Source organism: Boleophthalmus pectinirostris, unplaced genomic scaffold (genome assembly GCF_026225935.1).
Source record: "Boleophthalmus pectinirostris isolate CB_2022bp ecotype Guang Dong unplaced genomic scaffold, ASM2622593v1 HiC_scaffold_20, whole genome shotgun sequence".
Lineage (NCBI taxonomy): Eukaryota > Metazoa > Chordata > Actinopteri > Gobiiformes > Gobiidae > Boleophthalmus > Boleophthalmus pectinirostris.
Window position 1 is genome coordinate 164403 of NW_026571153.1, and position 7500 is coordinate 171902.

Here is a 7500-nt window from a genome sequence, read left to right on the forward strand (position 1 = left end):
GAGGTCTTTACTGTGTTGTCTTGGACCTCATCCAGATTTACTCCTCTTTGCTCTGAGGTCCCCCCCCCGACACACAGAGTTTAAGTCTTTACTTTTACTCTGTGGATTTAACACCCGGGAGTCGTCTGCTCCTCTGTGTCTTTTATTTATTTTTTAGTTTTTATTTATTTATTGCTGTTATGTTGTGTTTTTTTCTATTCTGAGTATTTTTAATACTAGTTATCGTACGAGAAACATCGACGACGTAACTGGTGAGTCAGAAAACAACTTGCCTTGTCACTGTTTTCATAATATTGAACCTGGACTCTGTAGTGACGAGCTTCACTGCCACGACTGGTGGACGGCAGATCAAATCTATACACTGTTTAAACAGTCCTGGAGTTGGGCTCATCTCTGATCAGTGTCAACAGCAACGTTTAACTCACCGAGTCTTTTTTAGATAAAGCACAATAGTAAATGATTTGTCCCCTGAGATCAGATTGAAGTGTTTCCCATAACAGTGAATATGAAGTGATGTCATTCTGATTAAACAGAAGAAACTCATCAATTAAATTAGAAATAAAGTCACAAAAGTCTTTATCCGCCAAAACAAGTGAGTTAAATCTCCACCTACGAGGACATCGCATTTGGGAAGTAAAGTGAAAATCTAACATTAACAGTGTGTGATCAAATATCGTTATACTCGAATAGTCCGAAGAGACTAACAGTGAATTTAAGGCTCTGTCAATAAAAAAAGAATCAATCCTAGAATAAGAATGATGCACTCGGGAAAAAAATTAATATTTCTTTTCCGGTGGGTTACGGGATCTCCAAGGGTCAACAAGACCATCGTGTGACATAAAATCTGAGAACACTTGTGTCAAAGCAGATAACGTTAAATTATGTGGATTTGATCGATCCAAAAATGGATCAAAAACACAGTTTAGGTTTCCTCCAAAAATGATAGAATGAGTATTCAAAAAAGGAAGACTGCTTAATAATCTATTGGCAAATCCAGCATCGTCAAAATTTGGAGCATTTACATTCACCAACAAAACCTGCAACTATTACAAATCTGCCATCAGCTGTAACGTTAGTGGAAGAAAACTCTACATTTTTACTCATTAAAATAGCTGCTCCCCTTGACTTTGAATTAAAGTCAGAGTGAAAGACCTGACTCACCCAGAACAGTACAACCTGTGATGATCTTTATTTTGAAGACGCGTCTCCTGTAAAAACACTGGAAGATTTTAGACGTTTCAAGTGTGAAAATACTTTAGACTTTTTGACTGGATTATTCATGTCTCTTATGTTCCAACTAACAAATCTAAGAGGAGCACCAGACCGAGCCATTCTAGAATTTAAAGTATTTAAACCAACTAAAAATATTTAAACCAAAAAGAGCCGAGATGGGACCCTCCCCCAAAACACCCAGAACACAAAAAAACACAAAAAAAAACATCCAAAGTCTCCATAAAACATCAGAACAATGGAGACAGCAGCGTTTACACACAGTAAAGAGAAAAAAATATCCACAAGGAGCAAACCACTCGGAGACGCGCCTAATAAGATATTACTATAAAAAATAATATAATAATAAAATAAAATAAAAATGAAAACATATCTCCTACCAAATCAAGTCTAAATAACAATATGCTCAATAATAACTGTTAAAAATATTATGTTATTTCATGATAAGTCACAAAGCAAAATAATACAGCTGAAAATCAACAATTACTGAGTAAAATATTAACACACACGCCCAAAAACATTAACATGTGTAAACAAATTAGAATCAAAGACCTGTAATGTTTTCTGTTACTGAGTTAGTCCAGGCAGCAGCTGCAGCTAAAGACACAGAGATACAAGAGTTTAACCTGAAGTCAAAGTTCTAACATCCTCTGTCTTCCTCCGCTGATGTAAACTGCTTCTCGATTCCCTGGTAAGTGACGCGAAGTCGTGCAGAGTAAAATAGACCCAACACCTTCAGTGTCCCGAAGCTGCCGCCTCAGGTCGAGTCCCAGCCTGAGCTACGTTATCCTCTGTGGTCTGGAAAGATGGAGGGCGACATGTCTCTGACCTTTATCTGACCACGCCCCCTCGCCTGACGCAGAACGTCCACACAGTCACTGTAGAAATGAAACCTGCACACAGAAGCTCGTGGACGTTCACCTGGTTTGTGTTGGTGTGGCTTAGTTCCATGAGACTGGTTCAAGTGGGGCTCATTTTCCAGCGAGAGAACGTCTTTAATCAAAGCAGCAACAGCAGAAGTGGAGCTGGAGTCAGGTTCCTCCAGAACTTCTACAATCTCAATATTGTTACTCTGTGACCGAGTCTCCAAATCCTCACGTTTATTCTCGAGTCTAGTTACATTTGCAGTGAGTTGTGTGATAGTCCTTCTCATATCGATGGTGTCATCAGTACAGTCGGACAGTGCTGTCTCCATGTCCTCCACAGTGCACAGCTCTTGATCACAGACAGTGTAGCGTCTGGTAGCTGCTTTATTAGCCACTATCTGCGTTTACGAGGCCTGTAGATCAACTCTAACGAGCGACAGGCGGGTCCGAGAGCATCCTGGAGTTCTCTCTTAATAATTCCTGCAGTATCTTCTTTCAGCGATGCCAGGAGCTCGAGTTTAAGTGCAGCAGTGTCCGTGATAGTTTCAGATTCACACGGTGATGTTGAGTCTCCGTCTCAGCTGAGGTTCATGCTGCACCTGGAGGTGCGGCCGCGGCCTGTACCTCAGGCTTCAGTTGTGTCTGAATAATATTACGGGTCTCAGTCGAACTCTTTCCACTCATTTTGTGGTCGTCTCAAATGGAATTTGAAAACAAAAAATTCAACAGGAAGAAAAACATTAGTTTTGTGACTAAAAGTGCAACAAAAATAAACATTTTGTTCAGTATTGGCAGGAGCCGATGAACGATCGTCCTAGTCCATGAACAGCTCCACCACGCCCCTAGTGTTGTTTTTATTATTATGTGTTTGTGCAGAACTTTAAAACTGAAATGTGCTGCACAAATATGTTTATATAAAAACACCAACTGAAGAAAATAAAGAAAAGTTAATGAAAATATAGAAATAAACAGAACAAAGATTCACACGAGCACTGAACTGGGATTATTATTATTATTATTATTAATTATTATTATTATTATTATTATTATTATTATTATTATTATTATTATTATTATTAACACGTCTGATCAGGAGTAAAACTGAATCGTGCTCATGAAACTAAAACGACACCAGAATTATAATAATAAATAATAATAATAATAATCCAAAATGATATCCACCAGGGGGCGCCACACACCAACAGTTTTTACAGGGACATTTCCTCAACTCTTTGTTTCTTTCACACTGACAAATCAGAAGGAAATAAAATGAAAATCAGGATGTGGATGAAGAGTTTTCAAACAGCAGGAACATTTATAAATGTCAAATTAACTGTGTAAATCCACCAGTTTATTACATCAAACTCACTGCTGCCCAGAGAAACAAAAATGACACAAAAGAAAAAGATCAAATGATTCTAAAAATGTCAAGTTTTCTACCCAGTTCTTCAGTTTATTCCAGAAGTTTGTGGTTCAGGTTGTATTATTTTTACAGATGTTAAAGTAAATAAGTTGATTAGAGACGATGAAGTGGTTTTAAATCGTCCAGAGAATCAGAGACGTGTGGGACACATCAACATTTAACATTTGACACAAATCAAACCACTTTATGTCCCATCATTTATTTTTATTCTTTATCACAAGAAGATTTGGTTTTTCTGGGTCAAATCCTCAGGACTTTTTCTTTTACTCGACGTATTTGGTGAATTAAAATGTTTCTGTGTATTTTGTACAAACATTTTATAATAAATCAAATAAATAATTAGAAAAAGAAGCAACTAGTGTGTTCACACCTCTGATCTTTCTTCTCCTGTTTCTTCTGGTTGTTTCTTCTGGTTGTTTCTTCTGGTTGTTTCTTCTGGTTGTTTCTTCTGGTTGTTTCTCTGGTTGTTTCTTCTGGTTGTTTCTTCTGGTTGTTTCTTCTGGTTGTTTTCTTCTGGTTGTTTCTTCTGTTGTTGTTTCTTCTGGTTGTTTCTTCTGGTTGTTTCTTGCTTCTGGTTGTTTCTTCTGGTTGTTTCTTCTTCTGTTTCTTCTGGTTGTTTCTTCTGGTTGTTTCTTCTGGTTGTTTCTTCTGGTTGTTTCTTCTGGTTGTTTCTTCTGGTTGTTTCTTCTGTTGTTTTTCTTCTGGTTGTTTCTTCTTCTGGTTGTTTCTCTGGTTGTTTCTTCTGGTTGTTTCTTCTGGTTGTTTCTTCTTCGTTGTTTCTCTGGTTGTTTCTTCTGGTTGTTTCTTCTGGTTGTTTCTTCTGGTTGTTTCTTCTGGTTGTTTCTTCTGATGTTGTTTCTTCTGGTTGTTTCTTCTGGTTGTTTCTCTGGTTGTTTCTTCTGGTTGTTTCTTCTGGTTGTTTCTTCTGGTTGTTTCTTCTGGTTGTTTCTTCTGGTTGTTTCTTCTGGTTGTTTCTGTGGAGTTTTTCTGGGACATTTCTCCTGCAGATCCTGTTCTCTCCACCAGGGGGAGTCAGAGCTCTGTGCTGTGAGCAGCACATCTGGATCCACAAAGAAAAGATTTAAACATTACATAATATAATATAAAAAAATAATATGATAAAACATAAAATAATCTAAATATATTTGAATAAATTAAATGTTTCAAATCTAAACTCAGAACGTGTCGTGTGTTTCAGTCTCACTGTTAAAATGTTTAACAGAAAAATAAAAAAGATCAAATATTTTATCCCGAACAGAAAAAGTGACTCTGCCCCAAACACACACACACACACACACACACACACACACACACACACACACACACACACACACACACAACACACACACACACACACACACACACACACACAACAACACACACACACAACACACACACACACACACACACACACACACACAACAGGTAGAACATGCAGATGCACATTTGTTTTATTGTGACTCTTCAGGTTTTTTTTTCGTGTTTTCAGGTTTGTTCTGTTTGTTTTTTTATGCACAAAATAAATTAGAAATAAAAGATCCGGTTCTTTTAAACAGAAGATCCGGTTCTTTTAAACAGGAAGATCCGGTTCTTTTAAACAGAAGATCCGGTTCTTTTAAACAGAAGATCCGGTTCTTTTAAACAGAAGATCCGGTTCTTTTAAACAGAAGATCCGGTTCTTTTAAACAGAAGATCCGGTTCTTTTAAACAGAAGATCCGGTTCCAGACGTTCACATTCAGAACGTTTCAGTGTCAGTGTGAAGCTGAAGGAAACAGACTGAGTTGGTTCTGGTTCAGCTTCAGGTTTTTTCTGTTTGGGTCAAAACAAGAGAAACTTTGTGAAGTTGTTTCCTTAGCGACACATGAGTCATCAGCAGAGGACGCTCTGATTGGCTCACAGCTCTTTCTGAGTCACATGACCCACACACATATTCACTCTGTCTTCTTCTTCTTCCTAAATAGTGCAGTGTTGTAGTTGTTGTAGTTCCTGTTGTGTCCAGAGGAGGCGCCTCAGTCCTCAGAGTCTGAACCTAAACACACGTCCTGAACCAAACTCTGAGTCTGTGGAGAAAACACGGAAAAAAACTGAAACGACTGACCACAACCTGAATAGAACATGTGTATAAATATATAATATGTATATAAAGTTTATCAAATGTACAACCTGAATACAAGTATATAAAGTTTATCAAATGAATAGAACATGTGTATAAATATATAATATGTATATAAAGTTTATCAAATGTACAAGCTGAATATAAAGTTTGTATAATGTATAACCTGTATATGTGTGTATATTGTATCATGTATAGACGGTGTTGGGAGTAACGTGTTATAAAAGTAATAAATTACTGTAGTGCATTACTTTCTGCTGTAACGCAGTAATGTGGTTTTACAGGAAATAAAATGTAATATTTGACTCGGTACAAATGTGAGTAACTCACATCACAAAACATTTAAATCTAAAGGAAAAACTGGATTTATACATTTGACTTCACAGAGACACAGAAGTTTCCAGGGTGAGGGTCACACATCACAAGGTGGAGCAGAGAGTTTGGAGACGTAACAAACTCAGAATAAAAGAGTCACACAAACATGTGAACTCCAGCTCTGAGTGTGACCAGGACCAACACAGAGACAGTCCAGGGCCCCGAGACCGAGGGCCCCGAGACCGAGGCCCCCGAGACCGAGGCCCCGAGACCGAGGCCCCGAGACCGAGGCCCCGAGACCGAGGGCCCCGAGACCGAGGCCCCCGAGACCGAGGCCCCCGAGGCCCCCGAGACCCCGAGGCCCGAGGCCCCCGAGACCGAGGCCCCGAGACCGAGGCCCCCGAGACCGAGGGCCCCGAGACCGAGGCCCCGAGACCGAGGCCGAGACGAGGCCCCGAGACCGAGGCCCCGAGACCGAGGCCCCCGAGACCCCGAGGGCCCCGAGACCGAGGCCCCCGAGACCGAGGGCCCCGAGACCGAGGCCCCGAGACCGAGACCGAGGCCCCCGAGGCCGAGGGCCCCGAGACCGAGGCCCCCGAGGCCCCCGACCGAGACCGCCCCCGAGACCCCCCCGAGACCGAGCCCCGAGACGAGGCCCCCGAGACCGAGGCCCCGAGACCCCCCGAGACCGAGGCCCCGAGACCGAGGCCCCGAGGCCCCCGAGGAGGGCCCCGAGACCGAGGCCCCGAGACCGAGACCGAGGGCCCCCGAGACCGAGGCCCCCGAGGCCCCGAGACCGAGGCCCCCGAGACCGAGGGCCCCGAGACCGAGGCCCCCGAGACCGAGGGCCCCGAGACCGAGGCCCCCGAGACCGAGGCCCCCGAGACTGAGGCCCCCGAGACTGAGGCGTCCATGTCCAGGTTCTTCTGTTTGAGTCGAGATCAAAACAAGAGAAACTTTGTGAAGTTGTTTCCTTAGCGACACATGAGTCATCAGCAGACGACGATCTGATTGGCTCACAGCTCTTTCACTTTGGTTTGGAAAATCCCTCAGAGCGTCTGAGTCACATGACCAAATACAAATACTCACTCCATCCTCCTCATACTCCTCTTCCTCCTCGTCTTCTTCTTCTTCTTCTTCTTCTTCTTCTTCTTCAGGTTCACAGTGTAAAATGTTGTAGTTGTTGTAGTTCCTGTTGTGTCCAGAGGAGGCGCCTCAGAGTCTGAACTCAAACCTCAAACAAACACAAGTCCAGCTCTGAGTGAGACCAGGAACAACAGTGGGATAGAAATTTAGATTGTGGAAACATTTCTCTCCTTCTGTCTTTGTGTAAATGAATGTGATTTGTACCTGAGACCAGATCCCCACAGGAAAATACTGATTATGATTAATTACATTAAAATAGTGATTAGTTTATCTTTTAGAAACACATTTGGTCTTGTAACTAAAACTCATTTGGTTTGTTAGAAAAACCCTTCAATGTAAATACTTCTGTTCCTTTTTGCTAATCATGTCAGGAAGTGACAAATGCAAGTGAATATGGAGCAAATCA